Raw genomic sequence first — 23,511 nt, 5'->3', positions numbered from 1 at the left:
GGACCTCCACTGCGAGGCCATCCTCTGTCACACCATAGTTTGCTGCCATTCCTAAGAGTGCTTGCTTGTTCAGAAATGCGGAGTGTTTGGGGTTCAATGCAGTTGCACCCATCAGAACACTGCAGGCATCAGAGGAAAAATCTTGTATTCAGCTCGTTGAGCATCCTGTCTATGATGGCATAGAAGGTGTGTCTCCTGGCATCTGGTGTTGGTTCATATCTTTGGCCAGTACTCCAGGTGTCTTGATGTCTCAGTGCGTATTCCCACTTTCTTCCATATATCCTCAGCAGACTCTTCCAAGTCTTTGGCCAGTTCTCATTTCTAGATGTGATTATCAGGCGACTTGAGGTGGTGTGATAGCGTCAGCAGGTGAACTGCTGACCTAGGAGGATGCACAGGTCCTTTGATTCAGTGGCTCTGTGGACATTGTCTCCCTCCACAAGACGCTTTAGGGTTGTCACAATGGCAGGGAGGGTTTTTTTTTCACAGCCAGACAAGCAGCATGTTGGCAGGCCCATCTTGTGCTTGACAGTTGCTTCAACTCTATGTGCTGGTTCACGGGTTCAAGCTCCTTCTGTGCCTTCAGAAATTTTTCATGCACAGCCGATGTAGAGAAGAATTTGTACAGCTTTTGAATAGTCACAATGGCTACAGCCACGTAAACAAACATAACTCCCTTTTATATAGAGCGCGCGAACGTCAAAGTGACCCCCGAGCCGGCTGACTGCTAATACCACTTCTTACTTCCAAGTTGTGTTAGTTTATATGAAACGAATGGGAATTTCTCTCCTTATATTAGCATTAGGGCTTACAAAGGGTATTAATTTTAAACATCGAAATCTTAGGAAAGAGATATACATACTATTGGGTCATTTCATGAATAAGGAACAAATAATAACCAAACATAGTTCAATATTACGAACAACTGCTCTGAGGCATTGAAATCACCAAGTTATATTAATAGCACATGAAAATCGAGAACATATCCGTGAAATACTGTTAGAGAAAGTGTTTATATTTAACCATACAGCACAAGTACTTAATTAGAGGGTAGTGATAATGTAAAATACAAGGCTAATTAGGAAACACAAACACAGCTTTGATAGGGCATGTTGTAAAACTGTGGGCAGCTAATGGGAGTGAGCGGGGGGCGTGTGGCTGGCATCTGGATCTCGATTGGGCTGAGTTCGATCGTTAGCCGTACGCAGAACGTACACCATGATCAGCGGCTCGGTGATCATACGCTTAAGGCGTTCTAGGCGGTAATCGCGCGCTCGAACAAAGCAAACCCGCTGCCTGGATATTGAATGGTCATAGTAGCACTAAAACAAAATGTCTAAATTGCAGTTGACCTTCACAGAAAGGCTGGTTTCTTCATAAGTTCACATTATTCATACAGGCCAAACTGTGATTGTGATATTGTTCTTATCATCATAAGTGTGACAAGCACCTGTTACAATAATGTAACTACTACATTACATTAAATTAGGCACTTCTAAATAGCCCAATGACAATTTCAAAATTTATTTTAGAATTGTTTAGAAATATTATTTGGTCAGTTAACATGTAAGGTTATTATCTAATCATAAGTATAACATTAATTGGATTGTAAGTTACAATTTTAAGTGTATGCCACAATCAACAGTACAAATTTGGATGGCTGATACACATTACAAAATGATCTCACAGAGGACACAACACCAGCTAAATGCTTCATAGTTTTGACCTATACACAATACACTTATACATACATGCTATGTTTTACTTTTCAATAAAAGATAAATGAAATTAATGGGTTGTGAAACCTTTGGTTTATCAAGTAAAATCCCTGATGATCTGTTGTAACTTGAAATCAACGTGGTTGTCTAATCTTCATCAAAGCTCAAGATACAATGGCATTACACAGGGAGCGGCAATACAGCGCATGATTTTCAGTGCATTCAGTACGTTGCTATGGGACGCATGACACATACTTCCGTCTTAATGAAGACGTTGAGTTCTACAGATCTATGTCTCTTTGATGTTAATTGTTAAGCAACAACGACGATTGTGTTTTCCATATTTTATGAATACATGTAGGTAACAATATTGGGGGGCTGAGGGGGCTTGGTTCATTTGGGGGAGGGCTCAAGCCCCCCCCCCCGGCACCGCCACTGCTATTATCTTGCTTTCCTAAGAAACAGCTTCACTTGGTTATACAAGTGGATTATACCAAGAAATTATACGAAGGAAAATATATATATAAATATATATTATTTTAAAACCTTCAACCGTTGCAAAGACAGACCCTATTCAGCAAATTCAGTATTTGCATATGATTTTGTATTATTAACTTGTAAATTATATTTTGATACAATCTACTCAAATACAATATGTCTTCAACTTCTGAAAACAATATGATTTATTACAAATTACCGTTATTAACACACATAAGGCAGACGCACCCAAATACACTAGTGTCCCAAAGCTAAGGAATAAACTATTTTTTTAGCACTAATGACTTGTAACTTAACTATCTGACAGCAGTGTATTAAAATTAAGGATATTTACGGACATGTGAAGAGAAAGTAACTCTCCTAAAGAAAATGTAAATATACTTGTATGCATGTTACGGTATAAATAAGTTAATGGAATCTTAAGTATATTTTGTAAACAATAAAAGTCGATAAAAACTATTGATAACCAAACCGAAGCTTTTCTTGCGTACGTTGTCGACTTCCTCGAGTCATCCAGGACAACGCACAATAAACAAATCAGAGCTTTAAATGTGTGTGTGTTTCCTTGTAGCAAAGCCACATCGGGCTATCTTTTGAGCACTAATGGCTTGTAACTTAGCTTTCTATAGCTTTTGGCAATAAAGAGCACATTAAACAGTTTATGGAAAATTCGTGTTTAATGTGCAACCTCCCAATAGAGATCAACTTTAAATTAAAAAAACAAACAAACTAGGAAACCTATTAAAGGTATGAGGTCCACTACGTAGTATGACTAACAACGCAAAGAAATATATATTGTAATAATAATAATAATAATCGAATACAATCAACATGTACTGACATTAGGAGGTAAATATTGCCCCTCGCTAGTACAGCGGTATGTCTACGGATTTACAACGATTGTTTGTTTGTTTGCTACTCGAGGGCTATCTGCGCTAGCCGTCCCTAATTTAGCAGTGTAAGACTAGAGGGAAGGCAGCTAGTCATCACCACCCACCACCAACTCTTGGGCTACTCTTTTACCAACGAATAGTGGGATTGACCGTCACATTATAACGCCCCCACGGCTGAAAGGGCGAGTATGTTTGGCGCGAGGGGTATGCGAACCCACGACCCTCAGATTACGAGTCGCACGCCTTAACACGCTTGGCCATGCCGGGCCCCAAAGTCCTCGAAGCTTCAACGATAAATAAAATGCTCACAACCAATGAAGATTCCTGAAAAGTCAAATAAACTAAACCAAACAGCGCAGAAACTCCAAAATTCCTGAACAATCACGGAGAATTGGGAAGCAGCATTAACAGAAACAATCAATTTTCAAAAAGTTTCTAAGAATCAGGTAAGAAGCGATCTTAGTGTAAATATTCCACATTCTCTGAAGCAGATGCCAATTATTCCAACTGCTACTGTTGCACAGCAGTTATCGAAACCCGATTATTTTGTAAATATAAACTCTCAGACGTATTGCTGAGCCACCAGAAACAACTTCATATGCGCTTTATCCGATAATTCGCTTTAATACAACTTAGTATACAACCTAAAACAACTGTTATCTTAATTTATTTACCAAGAGATGTTATGAAAGAGAGAGCTAGTTTGTTTGTTTGCTAAGATTCGCACTAAGCTACTCGAGGGCTATCTGCGCTAGCTGTCCCTAATTTTGAAGTGATAGATTAGAAGACTCACTACCAATTCCTGGAGTATTCTTCACAAACACCATATGACTCACTACCAATTCCTGGAGTATTCTTCACAAACACCATATGACTCACTACCAATTCCTGGAGTATTCTTCACAAACACCATATGACTCACTACCAATTCCTGGAGTACTCTTTACAAACACCATATAACTCACTACCAATTCCTGGAGTACTCTTTACAAACACCATATGACTCACTACCAACTCCTGGAGTACTCTTCACAAACACCATATGACTCACTACCAATTCCTGGAGTACGCTTTACAAACACCATATGACTCACTACCAACTCCTGGAGTACTCTTTACAAACAACATATGACTCACTACCAATTCCTGGAGTACTCTTTACAAACAACATATGACTCACTACCAATTCCTGGAGTACACTTTACAAACAACATATGACTCACTACCAATTCCTGGAGTACTCTTTACAAACAACATATGACTCACTACCAATTCCTGGAGTACGCTTTACAAACACCATATGACTCACTACCAATTCCTGGAGTACTCTTTACAAACAACATATGACTCACTACCAATTCCTTGAGTACTCTTTACAAACACCATATGACTCACTACCAATTCCTGGAGTACTCTTTACAAACACCATATGACTCACTACCAATTCCTGGAGTACTCTTTACAAACACCATATGACTCACTACCAATTCCTGGAGTACTCTTTACAAACACCATATGACTCACTACCAATTCCTGAGTACGCTTTACAAACACCATATGACTCACTACCAACTCCTGGAGTACTCTTTACAAACAACATATGACTCACTACCAACTCCTGGAGTACTCTTCACAAACACCATATGACTCACTACCAATTCCTGGAGTACGCTTTACAAACACCATATAACTCACTACCAATTCCTGGAGTACTCTTTACAAACACCATATGACTCACTACCAATTCCTGGAGTACTCTTTACAAACAACATATGACTCACTACCAATTCCTGGAGTACACTTTACAAACAACATATGACTCACTACCAACTCCTGGAGTACTCTTTACAAACAACATATAACTCACTACCAATTCCTTGAGTACTCTTTACAAACACCATATGACTATTGCCCGTCATATTATAATGTTTCCACGGCTGCAAGAGTGAGCGTGTTCGGCGACGGGTTTCAGTCCAACGTTTTAAACGCTAGTCCATACTAAGCCAAGATTATTAGATACCTTTATTATGTAAAACATTTTAGAATCAAATGAGGTTGGAGAGCAACCTGGATAAACAGTGACAAGAGTCTATTATAATTTCATAGTGCAGTGCGCATTAAGTCTCATTTAAGTTATCAATGTTTGAGCTTATTTCTGTTTATTGTAATTAACTGATAGCATCATGAACTGATAATTAGAATATATTATTTAGTTTATTTTTTATTTTTTCGTTCACAGTTTGTTGTGATTATCATATTAGAAACTCTTATTTGTTGGAAAATAATCGCGTATAGTTCTGTTAGTGGCTTTGTAGAAGTTAGTTGTTGTTTGTTTGTTTTTTACTTTTTATTTTATCGTCATCTTCCTCCATTTCATGGACTTACTGTGCTAAATTTCTAGGTTCGATTCCCCGCAGTACATTGAATGCAGAACCTATTGTTCAGAATTGCATTACAAGTTTCACATATGCCACAGGAAACTGTCGCCATCTATTGAGTAAACTTAAGAACAAATTGACTAATATCAATTTTGACCGACTTATAATTTGATGTACAGAAAAGATGACATTTGCGTATTTGGCATTTCTTCTGCGTAATAAAACTATAAATAAAACAACACAAAAATAACACTATAATTTAGCTTATATTACAAACCTAAAAAGAGCTTTATATTTGATTAAAGTTTAATTTATGATCAGGATAAGCTACCAATATAGTTCAGAATCAAAAACATGCCAATTAATTGCTACAGATAATTAACTATACTCTTCAAACTATATTAATTACAGTGATTAGAACGCGTGGTTTTATCAGGTGGATATATTTGCTGTTAACGATATTTTCGGATGTAAATCCATAATATCTCAAGAGTTTAGGCCCTCCCAGAAGGCTTAAGTTCGTTCTAAATGTTTATACTAAGCTAACAGCGCAATATAATCATTATAATTAGATCAAGGTAATAGTCATTGTAAAAAATAACACAAAATAAATAAAATCAGATACATTAAGTATTGTAATTATCACTGTGTGTCCAAGTAAGAACTACCAAACATGGTAAACGTTATACTCGGCTTAGTCATTTTAATATACTTAGGTTAGTCCTACTTCCAATTTTAAATTAAAATGTGAAATAATCGTTATAATAAAAATAAATAAATTAAGATTAGTTATAATAAATGTAATAATCAATAATGTCATTGAAAGTAACCTTAAATAAAGAATAGCGAATAACTTACTCAACCGGCCATAAAATCTGCTAAAAGTGAGAGCGCTACCTACTATTTATAAACGAAATATCGTCGCTACTCTCAGAGCACGTTCAAATTTTATGCCAATGTTGGTCCTTTCATTATAAACTAATTTAGAGAGGTTACATCCAGCAGACATCTCCTGCTTTTTGTAAACATTTTAAACACCTCTACTATACAGTTATGTTTACCACGAAAAAGTTTGTGCTACACTGATGTAGAAAATGATCCAAAACAGCAAGCAACTAGAACAAAAATAAATTAACCAACTGAACAACCTGCCATTTTGGTATTGCCAGTGAACTTTAACAATAGAAAAGACAAAAAATCTAAAAATTGCTGAAACAGTAAGCAAATAAATTGTAGAAACCTGTTGCAGGAATATAAAAATTACAGCAACAAACTAGCTGAACAATATTTATCACCGTATGATATTAGAAAATAAATACTTTTAAGAACACAAATAAAAATCGTTATCAATTCGTTTTTCCAACATGCAATACTTCTTACGAGTAAAAAGTAGCGACTTATTTTTCTCTAAAAGAAAGTATGATAAAATACATTATCTATGATTAAACTAAAATTATCTATTTTGTAATTTAAATTTATTTTCAAAGGTAAAGGTTACCTAATCAAATTCCCCGAAATGATCGATTCCAGAATTAATTTTTAAAACAACTAGAAATAAAAATTATTAAACATTTTTACAAAAATAGTTTTTTGCAACTTATTTGTTTAAACAATACGTAGTTAATGTGTTTCATAAAACAATGGAAAATGACTGGGATCTAACAAGAAATTGGTGTGATACATCTCTGCAATGTGACAAAGCTAGTTTGTTAAGTTCATGATTTCCTGTTTGTTTGTTTGTTTTGAATTTCGCGCAAGGCTACACGAGGGTTATTTGAGATAGCCATCCCTACTTTAGAAGCGTAAGACTAGAGTGAAGGCAACTAGTCATCACCACCAACCGCCACCTCCAGCGCTACTCTTTTACCAACGTCACGTTATAACACCCTCCCGGCTGAAGGGCGAGAATATTTGATGTGACTACGGTTTGAACCCGCGACACTCTGATTACAAGCCGAGTGCTTTAACCACCTGGCCATGCCACAACGAGATATCTGTTAACCAAAAACAATTTTTCAGTAAGTAAACATTTTACTTCGTGTATGAATTTTGTGGGTCATTTTTGCCCTTCGTTATTCTGATTCGTACAAATAAACAAAATAGGTTATTATATGAATATCTGAATATTACGAAATTTAATGCAAAATGAAATTAGGATACGCAGTATTAATTGTATAGAGGGCGTTACGTACAAAGTATCAAATTTAATTCCATCGAGTTGTGTATAGAAGTATCAAAAGTGTGTAATTTTCTTTGTTTTTGTTTGCTTATAATTAAGCACAAAGCTACGTAATGGGCTATCCGTGCTCTGCTTGTTATCGAAACTTGGTTTGCAGCGGTGCTAGTCCGCAAACATACTGCTGTGCCACTAGATGGGGTTGTGTTGTTGTTGTTGTTATTTTTCATTAAATAATGTTTGTTTGTTTTAAAGCGCAAAGCTACACTCATGCATTGCTTTCTACTCTAACCACAAATATCAACTACTTGAAGGGTATAAGGCCTAATGATCACCGCTGAATCACTGACAACAATGGATAACACTTTCGAGTTTGTAAAATTTAAAAATTATTTTCAAATGTCAATATCTTTATTTTACATGATAATTATATTTTATATATATATATAAAGTTTAACTTTTTCTTTAAAATTATAAGAAATAAATTTATTGGTCTTTAAATTCTTTTTAAAATAATGATATTTTTAAAGTTGATTTTGAATGTCATTTCTAATATAACTTTAAACCTGCTGCCTCATTTCTTAGTTTTTAGATTTCGTTTAGTTTTAACGTACAGCTTTTTTTAAATATATTTTAAGACCAAAAAGTTCTTCAATGCTACGAAATCGGTGAAATAAATCTGCCAAAATACATGTATGTGTATAAATGTGTGTGTGAAAACACTTTTAATTTTTTACAAATAAGACTCAGTACTATGTTACTTGTTATATTATTTTCACAAGCACACTTTATTATATATGCCAGTAAGTATTTGCAAACATGCGAAAATTAAGCTACACGTATAAAGCTTGAAGATGTGTAGGGAAGAAGACATCAAAAATAACAATAATGAAAGAGCTTACGATTAAAACAAATATATGTTACATCCAGGTTAACAAAATTGTAATACTGAGGCAAGTTTAAATAATTAATTCAACGACCATTAGTGAATGTATAAATTATGCATGAAACCTAGAGCAGTGCTTTTATAGGAATATGATATTTTATGTTGAATGCATTTCTCATATTTTCTCACATCAAGTTTCGTTTCAAAATTAAAATGGAATAACTTTAATCTCAAAAGCCGGGAACTCAGACAACGAATGATTTTCTTTTCTAATTAGCTGCTCTCTTTAAGGGCCTTTACTCATAAACTGAACAGGTTTATCAGTGGTGTAATCACCGTATTTTTCGATGTAGAAGATGCACTTTTTTCCAGAAAAAGATGTTTCAACCCCTCCCCCCCCCAATCCTATACACCGAAAGTAAAAAAATTAATGCCTCCCTATACTGTACCTTGTCCAGCAAGGGCTAGATACTAGCGTGATCAACCTTTACACTTTCTTCGTCCGGTTTTCCTTCTCTTATAGGCTAAAGAAAATGGGTTATTATGGGAAACGACTGTAGAACAATGTTCCGTCAGGGAGACTTTAACTTACATTAGGCATTGTACTAAGAATACTAGAATCAGTGACAGTGAACGCAGTGATGCACAAGATTTTGAAGGTGTTTTTTTTTTTTATAATGAATGAACAATGTTTTAATTAAATGTATGAAACAACCAAATTTTATTTTATTATGGACACTACTTTTGAAGTATTCTAAAGAATAAGGAAAGATTATGCTGCTATTGAACAAATAAATAAATTTTAACTGTGAAAAATATTGTTTTCCTGAAGATAGCCTTGAAAATAGGGGTGCGTCTTACACAGTGAGTAATACGGTACGTAAGAAGCCTCCCCCGAAATTGCCTACGCTACTGAGATTTATACATATACAAGTACTGGGGAATTTTGTATATATAAATTCTTACGTTGACATATATTTGCGTAGAGATTAAAACAAATGTACATTATAATTTCCTCCCCGAGTAATTTAAATTGAAGAAGGATAAGTAAGCCTGATGATAAGTAAGACTGATGATAAGGCTATTCTTTACATTTTGTTTGTTTGTTTTTTAATTTCGCGCAAAGCTACAGAAGGGCTATCTACGCTAGCTGTCCCTAATTTAGCAGTGTAAGACTAGAGGGAGGACATCTAGTCATCACCACCCACCGCCAACTCTTGGGCTATTCTTTTACCAATAGGTAAAAACACGCAAGGATTGCGTGTTAACATTGTTTATTCGAGCAAAGACGGGCTTTTGACAATACATATTGCTGGAATAATTAAAATTTCTCATTCTATTGTGAGCCACTCGATACAGACATGTATGGAGAAAGTGGCTGTGAAGTGACAGAAAGGAGAAAAACTTCCACAACAACTGTCGATTGCCTTCAGAAACGCATAAACTTGCAGAATCATCGGTTAGCGTCCACAGATATCAAAAGAACACAGCAGGCAGGGGTCGCTGTCATCGCGCACACAGTTCCATCTTACCCACATTCAACCAGTCTCCCAGCTAAATGACCAGGAAAGAAACATCTCCTTAAGGACAATGTATAGAAGGTGTGGCTCAACTGGGTCAAAGAACATGTTGACTGGGCTAAAGCAGTGCGGTAAAAAGTAATATATTCAGATGGATCAAAGTTTAATCTGCATAGGTCTGTTGAAAAGCATGTTGTACGAAGTCATTGTGGAGAACAGTTTCATTCAGTGTGTTTGAAGACAACTGTGAAGCATCTAAAGAGTCAGGTAATATGGAAATGTATCTCTGGCCAGGGTGTGAGATTCCTCCGTTCTCTGAAAGGCGTTGTAAAAAATGCTGACAAGTACATCATCTAGATCCTTAAGTCCCAGTTAAAGTCAACAATTTAGAATCACAACAGTGAATATGACCAGTACACATTTCAGGATGACTTTACTCCATGTCACAGAGCTAAAATGGTTTGTAATATTCACACATTTTATAAAATAAACTTAAAATAAAGAGGAAATTTCACTCTCATTGTATTGAAAATATATCTTAGGTTTTATTTTACTGTTCCAGGCGAATAAGTATCTTCGAAGGAGATAATTAAGACACTATGTTAGCTTGGCAAGAGTCCAGATGTTAACCCTGTTGAATACTGCCGGTAGGTAATAGGTAACAAAGTGCAAGCAAGAGAAAAAACTGAGAAGTGTCTGGTTCTGCAAGAATCCCCAATCTATGTGTGGCATCAGGAACTTACCCTAACCCACATTCAATCCCTCGTGTTCTATACACCACTGATATATCAAGCAGTTACCAAGGTCAGAGGTACTCAGCCAAATATTAAAACAAGAAACAAACTTTTGATAATTATATTAGCGGCGTTATCTTTAAATCTACGTTTTCTTACTCAAAGAACATGTTCGTAATTGCCAAGTATTTGTTGATAATCTACTGTAATAAGATTGTCTCGGTTGTTTTTTTTTAAATAGAAATGCATGTATGTGTATGTATGACTGAAATATGAGACAGCTTACACACAATGTCCATAACTGTAATCTAATGTCACAGTTAATTAAGTTTTACGCATGGTTGTTGGTATCCAAGGTTTGGTACTAGCCTAGCAAAGTTTACGGATAACTGTTATTATTAAAAACTTGGTACTTGCCTACCGGTGTCACGGATAATTGCTGGTATAAATAACTTATTACTGGTTCACCGTCACGTTAAATTAAGGCTTAGAGATTATTATTCGTATAAAAAAATCTAGTAGTGACCTACACAGTAGATTACGATTTATAAATAATTGTTGGTATAGACACTATAGTAGTGGCCTACACGGTAAATTACGATTTATTATCTATATTGTTAATACCAACAATTATCTATAAATATTAATTTACCGTGTAGGTCTGTACTAGATTGTTTATAGTAACAGTTATACGTCAGTCTTAATTTACTATGACATTAAGCCAGTATTGGACCTAACGTCACGAAAAGACGCGTTTGATCTCATGTATATTAATCTACACATGAATTATAAGAATCGCCTTCGTAATTCGCTGGTGGGAAAGCGATACGTTTGCAAACTTACAGTGTGTGTTAGTGTGTTTTCTTATAGTAAAGCCACAAAGGGCTATCTGCGCAGCCCACCGAGGGGAATCGAACCCCTGATTTTAGCGTTGTAAATCCGGAGACATACCGCTGTACTGGCGGGGAGCACTTACAGTGCAAAAATCCGGTGTTCAATTTCCCTCAGTTGTCACAGTATATAATCCAATAGGGCTTTGCTTTAAAAAACCAAATTATCTTTGTAAGTAATCAATGATTTACTCACCTGTCATTTATAATATTTATATTGTGACGTATTTACTATCATATATCTAATTTAATATCGATGTTTGTTTAAGTTAAATTTACATTTAGAATTGTACATAACTTATATTGTTAAATATGTTGTGAAATTCTCGACTATTCACTAAAATTATTGAAGGTTCTCCAGTGTAAGAATCAACAATATATGTGTACGTAAACATTGTTGCCTAAGCTAAAGTTTCGAGAAACTATACTTACACCTATATATATAATCAACGCAATGCGCAAGAGGACAATATATATTATTGGTTTGCTGTAGTTGGGGTGCAGTAAACCTCGGAATCTATAATTGTGATTAACGCTTATTAATTAAGAACTTTAGATATTTGACCAAGAACGTTTATAAATTTCGAACGTTACAAACCATTTAACTACAAGAGATTCACATCGGACATTAGTATTTTTACGAAGACATTATGTAACTTCTGTGGTGGATAACTCGACCTGTAATCGGCGTGTGACGAGCGAAGAACAGAGTTAGTTAGCTACCTCTTAAGTGAATTGCATCTACGTCAACTCAGAATTAATTGGCTCATTGTGAATCCTCGATAAGATATCAGGGAAGTTCCAGAACAGATAGACAACATCAACAAAAAAACAACTCAGTGTTAAATAACAAATAAAAGGTGTGAGGTTTTCATTTATAATTATTATAAACAGCAACTAAAAATACGATTCTCTCTTTCTTTATTGCGATTTTGTTCTAAATTTGTCGACCAGGGAGAGCCAGGTTCAATACGATCTTTTCACGACATTTCTCTCTCTCTCCTCGTTTGGGTATTTGTATACCCTGGAGGGTCAGGCGCGCTTGACCTCTTCCTCCTTCCTTCACATTCATGGTCATGCAGAATAAGTTGGTATGGCTACTGATTTAGGGTCATAGTAGTCTGGGTTTACTTCGATTCTTTTTATGGCAATGTCCATGTACTAGTTTCGTACATTTATCGACGTTTCCCGCTAGTACAGCGGTAAGTCTACGGATTTACAACACTTGACTCAGGAGTTCAAAAACACACATATATATTTATCCATATGATTTGCTCTACCAGTAGAAAGTCTAGTTTAATGATAGCCTTTTTCCTCCCTCTCTCTCTCTATATGTCTTTTGTTTACTTTTCTTATTTTGGTTTATCTTTGTGTTTAAAATATATGTTGATCAAGGAGAGATGTTTAGGACTATATTTGTCATGTATACGGTACCTGATAAGTTCACATAATAAATCATTTTTCATCCAATTTTTATCGAGTGTGTGTGTTTTCTTAGAGCAAAGCCACACCTGGCTATATGCTGAGCCCATCGAAGGGACATTTTTATCGAAATACGGTATTGTACTATGTAAGAGTTTATCTCCTATGGTTGGTATGTTTGAATATTTGTGTATGAAGTTAGATTAAGTGATTCTGGAAACTATGTATACTGCTGTGAGGAGTGTGTTTTGTATTGTTTGCAGCTTGGTTTTTATTATCTTGTCACTTACAGTAATTGAAACTGGAGCTGAATAGTGAATTACTGGTCTAATGTACGTTTTGTAAATTTTCAGTATATTGTCTGTTGATGCTCCACTATTCTTGCCAGTTAGACTCCGAGCATAGTTTGTTTTCTGTCAGACATTATTTTTTATTACATTTAAATGGTTAATCCATGTTAATTTTGAGTCATAAATTAGATCGAGGAATTTTGCCGATGTGGCAGTCTAAATTTAAGTTCCATTCATATACATTTCAGGCTGCAGTTTTTGTGTTTTGTCAATTTGGTATATACGACTAATTGTGTTTTTGCTGTATTTATTTTGATTCTATATTTTTAACAGTATTCACTCGTTATATTTAATTGTGGTTATATGTTTGTGGCCGCTATTGCTGGTGTTGGGGCACTTTTCCTGATTGCCACATCATCAGCGAACTGTGAGGAAATCTTTGATTAGGATCCTCCAGTAGCATATTGTTTACACACATGATAAAGAGTATAGGGCTAACCACCTCTCCTTGAGGGACCCCAGAGTCTGGAGTAAAGTACTCAGAAAAAGTTACCTCTACATCTATTCTACATTTTCTGTTAGATAACCAGCAAATATTTCACGCGGTAGCCCCATTTCACGCATACGGAACCGTAGACCATTGTGTCATACAGTGTCAAATGCTTTCTCAATGTCAAGAAAGCAGGCGACAGTGCTTTTTTTTGTTGTTTGAAGCTATCTATTATTTCTTAAGTTAGTTTGACTAAGTGGTCAGTTGTTTGTCTAAACTTTCCGAAGCCATTTTGTTCTTCAGGCAATTTAGAAGTATGTGGAGAGTTTATGACTAATTTTGCCTACACAGCTAGTCAGGCTGATTTGTCGGTAGCTATTAGGTTTATTGGTTGGCGTTCCTTCCTTATAAAACATTAATGTATAGCATACTAATAAGAAATTGGTATGTATCCACAGGATAATGATAAGTTGAAAAGTGCTTTTAAGTGGTTGAATAATTTCGGAGTGCCCTTTTTGAGGAGGATAGCTTGTATCTCATCTTCACCAGAGGATTTGTTGTTTTTTCTGTGTATTTTATTGCTTCGTGAAGTTCATGTATCGATATTTCTGTCGTTAGCATCGTATCTTCGTAGTTGGTTATGGGTCTTGTATTTGTCTCAGATATACTTGTTTGGAAAACTGGTTCAAATTGTTCTTTATTGTTCAGTATATAATTTGTGACTTTCTTGTAAAATACGTATTCATATCTGGATCAGTATATATTTTAAATGTATTTTGTAGTTGGTGTTTGTAAGTATATTATTATACTCATGTGTAGGATAGTTTCTTGTGGCTGACCTGTCATTGATGAGTCGTCTAAGGTGTGTCCAGAGTTTTCTCGCGTCAGTTTTATCGTTTAATTTTGAACAAAAGTTATCCCATTTATCTTGTTTTACTAGTTTGTTTGTTTTTTGTAGTTTTATTTGTGCTCTAATGTGATTTCTTATATTGTTCATTTGTGTTTTGTTTTCTCTATCTCTTGTTATCATGAACTGTCTTTGTTTTTAGATTAGGGTTATTATTTGGGTCTTTGGTTTTTATGTGTTATTTGTTGTTTTATGGTTTTGTTTCGGTATTGTTTTATTTGCCGCTATTTGTGAGGCACTCCGTTAATGTTTGACAGTAGTTACCAGTTCTATATGGTTTTTTACTCCTTATAAAACATTATTAGGTAACTGATTGTCTGATTCCTTTTGATAATCTTGCCAATTTGTTTTATTGTAATCAAACTTTTCTTTTTTATAGGTTATATTTTTATGGAGGGCGAGATCGAAGACAAAATATGTTGATAGCGACCACCTATCAATAGGTGGTCGCTAATTCTAGTGACATACGCTGTATGTGTGGAGATATTATCATTCAGTAGGGCCATATTATTATCGTCTATAAAGTGTAATAGATTTCTTCCATTGTTGTTTGTATAGTTGCAGCCAAAATTGACGTTTTTGCTGTTTAGGTCTTCAATTGTTATAGAGTTTTGGTTGTGGGAAAAGATGTTGTTGAGTAAAGTTAAGTCTAGTTACTTATATGGTGAACAGTGTATTCCTGTTATTGTCACTTTTGTTCTATTTATTAGCAGAATATCCACGGTAACGTGTTCGTTGTTACAGCTCATACTGATTTATGTTACTGAGAGATCTGTTTTGTATAACATCATTATGCCTCTATTTTCATCATTTTTGTTTATTCTGTCTTTCCTTATTGTTGTACAGTAATCAGTTGTTTTTCCTACACTTGACACATACTATTTGATTGATCTGGATTTCGCACAAAGTTACACGAGGGCTGTCTGCATTAGCCGGCCCCAATCTAGCGGCGAAAGATTAGAGGAAAGATCAACTACCCACCACCCACCGCCAACACTTAAGTTACTCTTTTACCGACGAATAGTAGAATTGACTGTCATATTATAACGTTCTCATGGCTGAAAGGGCAAGCATGTTTGGTAGGACGGGGATTCGACCCCGCCACCCTCAAAGTTCGAAGCTAGCGCCCCAACTGCTTGACACATAATTCCTTAATCGATTTCCTAGTTATTCTAACACAACTGATAGCTGAGATTTTTGTAGGATCTATTAACTCATGATTTAAACTAATGAATTCAGGAAATCTAAAATGTATTGCGACCTGAGGTTTGCTTGAATCTTAAACAATTTGTCACCATTTTTAAGAGACTTCAGCAAGTTATCAATAAATATTTAACAACGTATCGAAACAAAAACAACAATAACATGTAAATCATAACACACACTAGGCTTTCGTATTCAGAATGTTAGGATACAGAACAAAAGATGAAATTAACAATTATAATGAAGTTATAACACAAATCTACTTGTTAGTTATGAATACTGAACGTGATAAACAAATGTCATCGTTGAAACAGCTCAGCGAAGTATTTCGTTCATAACTAAAACTTTTCATATCTTCTAGAATCCTACTTTGATTCAACTTACGAATGTCTTTCGTTCGTAACAGAGCAGTACAGTTATAAATAAATGTTGAACTTATTTGTATATTACACAGACCATTTAAACATAGAATAATAATGTGATTAAATATTTGCAAAATAAATATCTCTGTCGAAAATAAACTCTAAAGGGAACAGATTAATTTAAGTACTGATTAACGAAATGAGAAACTTTCTGTCTTGACCTGTATAACTACTACAACCTAAACAGGGGATATGACACAGACAGGCGCCGCTAGTATCGACCTGCTTGTCTGACTTTAGAGGTTTTGACGGGTTTCCACATCCAAGCAGTGGAACCAGTGATGCCATTCACCAGGCGTTTGTCTTTTCATCGGACGGTAAAGAAAAACCATTATACGTTAGTCCTGTTTTTTTCAACTCTTATTTTAGCTGACTCTGTATTTCCTTTCTGATTTTCTTTGACTCTTCTTCGAATTTCTGGTTCTAAATTTTCTCTTTTAATATTTCAATTTTTTAGTTTTTTTCTAATATTTTTCTGTTTTAATTTTTCATTTTTTTATTCTTTCTTGCTTAAGTTCTATCTTTTTCATTTACGTTTTCTATGTATTCTAACGTTCTATTCCATTTTATTATTTTCCTAGTTTTATTTCTCCATAGTTTCTCTTTTCTGCATATTTCTTTAATTTATTTTAATACAGCTTGTTCTTCGTTATCTTCCATTTTACTTTCCCAACTCATTCAATTCTCTTTGTTTTCTCCACCACAACTTTCACTCACCTCTCTTTCTCCCTACATCGTCTCTAGATGTCGCTTATTTACAGTACTTTCACATTTCATCTCTCTTTAGAACATCTTTTCTACAGTTCTCTTGCATTTGCTTCTACTCATTTAAACAGATCCGTTCTCCTATTAAACGTTACTTTAAAGCATAATTCACGCACGTCCATCACCTATACGTCACTACAATATCCATTAACAAGTCCTTTTATTACACTTTTTTACCATGTTTTCCTATTTAGTAGATTACGTATTTCAAACAAAAGGTATGTAAAAACAGCATTTCGGATTTATCTTTCCTTTATAAAAAAACATTCTTTTCTAAGCTAGTTTTGGCATTAATCCTCTTAGAACTTATTGACTATTTGTCCCTAAACGAAGAAGTCCACCTTTTAAGTTTTACTATCACTTACATAAATTAAAACTATAATAAAGCAAGAACGTGTTTTTAACCTTAGCTGATGTTTTTAGTGTTTTATTTTCCAATGCTGTAATTATTTTTAATTTTAATTAGAACTGTCAATTCTGCATTCTGTCAATAATAAGATTATTTTAATGTTAATTAGATTGTTAATAATTTTATTGTTTCTGTGATTATTTCTGAGGTTAGCTACAGCTTTTAGTAATTTATCGTTTAGTATTACGGTTATTTCGAACATCACCTACAATTGTTTACAATAGTTTTTTACAACAATATTTTTCAACTTAGTAGAAGTATTAAGTTAGCAAATTGTACTTCACTATTGAAACTTTACTTTCATGTATTTATAACTTTCTCAATGTTAAAATTAATTCTAATGTTACGATTAGTACTATTGTTCTAGACTAAGGGTAATGATGATGTTATGTAGTTTTTTGAACAAACCATTGTTCAATACTGATATTAAATAGGTACATTGTATTTTACAACTTAGACAGTCTACTGCTTAAGGTTTAAAGTAGTTATTATTGCTGCCATTTTTCAACACATCTTAATTTATCAACAGTGATTAAAACCTTTAGTGCGAAGTCTGTAGCTGGTTTTCAATTTAATTACACGTCTTTCACAACGACGCTCATTTCCTCTTGGAAGATTCTCTGCCCTAATGAGGTAAATACGAATCTATTATAAGCTTGTTTTCATAATCAAACTGCGCGTCCCCGTTTGTGGAGACCGTGCTATTCAATGATAATTATTGCACTTAAGCATGTTAACTTTCTAAGTGAATACATATTGTCCTGAATTATATCCAAACTGTTCTTTGAACTCTGGGATAAGTTTTAGGCTTGTATCGACTAAATGATCTTGAACCTTTAATATCCCAATTCTAGTCTTGTACGCGTTATCTGATTGACATCTAAAAATTACTTTCAATGAGTTTGTTAAAAGAAATAACAAAGTGAAAATAAAATAACATTAACCTAAACATGATTGTTGCACAAGGAAGCAGTATGCTCATGCTTAAATAAATCATTGGAAGAAGACCGAACCAAATTGTAAACACTTGTAGAATTTATCGCTCATTCTAAACTTAAGTACTTTTGAATTGTACACCGAACTACAAGACTAGTCGCTTTTTTCTTCTGATGTAACAACAAGTCCTGTTAATAAAACACTTCGTGAAAAACTTGATGAGTTATATAATTCGTCACCCCTGAGTGACGCTTAAAGGCTGAATGAAACAAGAGAGTTAGCAGCTGCCCATAAGCCCACGGAGTAATGAATAAATCGTGTTTATGTTTTGTCAATACCTTTCACAGACCATTTTTAAGTTGAAAACTGTAGCGTTGTACAACAAGTATTGTTTTAACAATTTTTATTCAGATAGGTAAAGTTGCAGTATTAAAAACTAAATATTTAAATGTTGGTTTATGGAGAAGGGGGGTACATAACCGAAGTTTCCTAAAGAACCAAACCACTCATTGTGGTTTTCTTTTGTCTGAAATTGTATACTGTTGTATCAAATACTTCGGTTAAGTTTAGACAAAGTTTTGTTCACTCGTATTTATGAGTCAATATGTATCAGAGCCATCTATTAATACTCGTTGCTATAGAAATTTAAAAGCAATAAAACTTATGCAACATCACCAAATTATGCGCAAGTAATTTATCTTGAAACATGAGAAAGCTAGATGAAAATTTTTAAAGAGAGTGATTAATCATGAGGGGAGTGTCATCTTACAGGTAGACATAAAAAAGGATTGGTTTTAAAATAGTTATTGGTGTAGAAGAAGTACACTGAATTGCCAAAAGAAACCAATAACTCGGTTTCCTTTTAAAATTAAACCTACGTTTATCATTTGTGTGTGTGAACTAAGAGCAGATTGAATTAGACGTAATTTGTAGGATATATGAAATGGAGTTAGTCAGACGTAACAATACTTTATCAATATAAAATGCTCTCCGCTAGTACAGTGGTAAGTCTACGGATTTACAATGATAAAATCAGGGGTTCGAATCCCCTCGGTGGGCTCAGCAGATGGCCCGATGTGGTTCTGCTATAAGAAAAAGAGAAACACACACACATCAATGTAAAATAATAGATCTGATTCTTTTCAGTAATTGTTTAGGAAAAGTCACTATAGTTGTCACTGAATCAAAAGTAAACGCTGTCAGTGTTTAAAAAGGTGAGAAGGAGTACCTATACAAATAATTGTTAAACTAATGGAGAGTAAATCTAATAAAGCATTTATTAGTCGAGAACCATGATTTTGGATTTGGTAATACGTTCTAAAATTACTCTAGTTAGATTTACAGCTTTAAACGCTTAGAGCTGGCAAACAATGAAACCAATAGGCCTAGTGTTTGTTTACAGATAAAAATCACATTAATTGTTTTAGTTTGTTTTTTTAGAATTTCGCGCAAAGCTACTCGAGGGATATCTGCGCTAGCCGTCCCTAATTTAGCAGACTAGAGTGTAAGACTAGAGGGAAGGCAGCTAGTCATCACCACCCACCGCCAACTCTTGGGCTACTCTTTTACCAACAAATAGTGGGATTGACCGTACATATAACGCTCCCACGGCTGAAAGGGCGGGCATGTTTGGCGCGACCAGAATTCGAACCCGCGACCCTCAGATTATGAGTCGAACGCCTTAACACGCTTGGCCATACCGGGCCAAAAATCACATTAAAGTGTAGATACGTTTCTCTTAAATAATCCGGATTTAACCAACGGGTGTCATAGAGACGTGTAAGAAAACAGTGTTTTAAGTTAATGTTTGTTAATTACACGTCGTAGCTAAAATGATATTTCGTTGAAAGAAATTTTAAAACCTCTGTTTTTCTCTGATGTCATTCTTGTTTGTCTGAGGGCTATCTGCGCTAGCCGTCCATAATTGTGCAGTGTAAGACTAAAGAGAAAGCAGCTAGTCATCACCACCCACTACCAACTATTGGTCTTATCTTTTACCAACGACTAGTAGGATTGACGGCTGAAAGGACGAGCATGTTTGATGTGACGAGAATGTCATTCTTATTACTAGTATAAGGTCTGAATGTTAACTCCGACTCGTTTATAATCACAGCTAAACCTTTGGAATAATGAAATATTTTTATCTACACTGAGCATCTATAAAACTTTCTATTACTCTCTCTTTTAAGGACAAAATGCAAATAACATTTTTTGTTTCTATGTTGACGGGAAGTGAAAGTAGCTTTAAAAACTCAAGTATCTGTTCCATAATATTAAACCTTAAGTACAAATATTCCACGGTATTAACACTCAAGTATCCAGCATTCCACAGTGTTATATCTTAAGTATTACAGATATAGTATCAAGCATTCCACATTATCAAAACTAAAGTATCTAGTATTCCACAGTATTGAGACTCGTGTATCCGGTATTCCATAATATTAAATCTCAAGTGTTTAGCATTTTACAGTATTAAAACTCAAGTATCAAGTATTTCAATGTATTAAAACACGAGTATTTAGTTACCCACATTATCAAAACTAGAATATCCAATATTCCACAGCATAAAAACTCCAGTATCTGTTCAACGCTAATTCCATTTTTTATATCACTTCAGTTTTATTTAAGACAAAATCTTCATTAAAAATACAATGTGTTTGTCTGATTTAAGACAAAACCACACTGTGCTATCTACTGTGTTCACCTCGAAGAACCGAACTCCATATTTTAGCGTCGTGACTCCATAAACGTACGGCTGTCTCGCTGGGAGACTGATCGAATGTGTTAAAATAATCAAGAGAGATATAAGAAATGTTCGATTTTGTTTGTTTCTCTCACGCTGATCAAGTTAGATTTATTATACAAACAAAAACTTCATTCTTGATGTTGGAAGATGAGGTTATCATAGTAATTAGGTCAGTAGAAGGTACTTAATGACCAAACAGTATAGAAGATACTTAATTACCAAACAGTATAGAAGATACCAAATGACCAAATAGTACAAAAGATACTTAAGGGCCAAACGGTATAGAAGGTTCTCAATAACCAAATAATATAGAAAATACTTAATGACGAAACAGTACAGAAGGTACTGACCAAAGAGTGTAGAAGATAGCTAATAACCGAACAGTATAAAAATACATAATGATCAGAGTAGAAGATACATAATGACCGTTAGCATAGAAGATACTCAATGACCAAATAGTATAAAAAATACGTAATGACAAAACAGTATAGTATAGAAGGTATAAACGATCAAATAGTATAGAAAGTACCTAATGGCAAAATACTCAATCCGATCGTAAGTTTAACCTATGATTTTCAAACTCAACCGAATCTTGTCGCAGACTAGCCTGATAAAAAAACAGAAACTGGACAGTCACTACACAAACTCAGTTTTCAAGACATGTGACTAATTATACTGACATGTTTGTAAAGACCACACTTCCACGTAAGTTTCTAATTAATTATTTCAAAAGATGATGTACTTTTTCGTTGCGATAATATATCAAGGAATTAGGTGTAACGTTTCGTCAAGTTAGCAAACCAACCATTTATCTTTCACATCAGGTGAAACACATACTCATAAAGAATTAATTTATTTTATTTCACCACTTATTACACCTTAAAAAGACCTACTTATTTCACGATTTTTGAGCAAAGCGAAACATTTTACTTCTCTAAAATACGACGATGTTCCGTGAAAAGGGAACAAAGTAACATTCAACAATCTTATGTTTTCATTAGAACGTTGATCAAATATGTCACAACCATGATTTTGCTGCCTAAATGTCTAAATTAGAATTCGACACATTTTTCCTGGAATAGTTGGACTCGGAGTGAGATTGTACATTATTTGATTCTTCGTGTGAACGTTTGAGCATCATCTGAGGAACAACTTAGAAATAGCTCGACAATAATTTTAACTACATAAACTGCTATTCATAATTTTAAAAAACGTTATTAAGATTCTACTATTGAAGGTAGATATTCTTCACTTGGTGAATGAAACGACTGTTTATTTGTATTTCTAATCGCTTATTACATTCTGGTGTCACTTTTGAAATGTGGTCAGAACTTTTGTTGTAACGACTGGATATACTTTACGTAAGTAACTGAGAAATTCTAACTTTACAAGAACGGAGTTTAAAGAACCCTGAAACCGATGAAAGTGTTTAGTCGATATTGCTCGACTGCAGTGACTACCAGTTCCACAGTTTTTATAAAGTGTGATTAATCCCACGTGTATCATTCAATCTGAAAAAGTAGCATAATAAAAATATACGTTTCTAATAACCATAAGAAATAGTCATGTGACTTACGTCCATAACATTTTCAAGAAATCACAATTAAAATAGATTAAATGTTTCTGAAGGAAGTTATAAATTGTTTTTTCAGAGTAGTTAAATAGAAAAGCAAAAATACACTGTAGAAAAGTGAATCTGTTATAAACGCATCACAACAGAAATATTGTAATATTGGTCAAAAACCCGTGGGTGAACTGCAAAAAATATAAGATTGATAATCAGCGGATTGTGAAGCACAATATTTATTGTTCAGTGACTCATTAAGGAGTACAAAATGTAAGGTAAAGTTTACATGAAACGTTCCTTTGTTAATAAACTATGAAAGGAAAATATTTTAAAATAATTGACGTTTCGTTTACTCTCCAAACATTTATTTTGATGTTTCTTTCTTTTTTATGTTCCTACTTAGACAATTTCATGATCTTTATGATCCAAACACAATACTGCTAAAATAAGTTTTATTGTAGGAATTTCATAATACGAGAAGATAAAATACCGTAAAATATGAGTTCAAGGCCGAGAAAGATTTTATAAAAACTTTTAATATAAATTAATTGTTTACCGTCTAAGTTACATCAAGAAAACGAAATCGGCCAATAAAAGAATAAAACGGAAGATACATCATGCTCACTAATTCCTATTCGAAGTTACTAGTGTTGTGACACAA

General features: G+C 34.3%; 1 protein-coding gene across 2 annotated transcripts in view; it reads right to left on the bottom strand.

Moving 5' to 3' along the window:
• Positions 1-23,511, bottom strand: part of LOC143253644 (A-type potassium channel modulatory protein KCNIP1-like) — a 141,358-nt gene that overhangs the window by 68,768 nt on the left and 49,079 nt on the right. The window lies entirely within an intron of this gene.

Source organism: Tachypleus tridentatus, chromosome 1, assembly GCF_004210375.1.
Source record: "Tachypleus tridentatus isolate NWPU-2018 chromosome 1, ASM421037v1, whole genome shotgun sequence".
NCBI lineage: Eukaryota > Metazoa > Arthropoda > Merostomata > Xiphosura > Limulidae > Tachypleus > Tachypleus tridentatus.
This window is presented reverse-complemented; position numbering and strand designations above follow the sequence as displayed.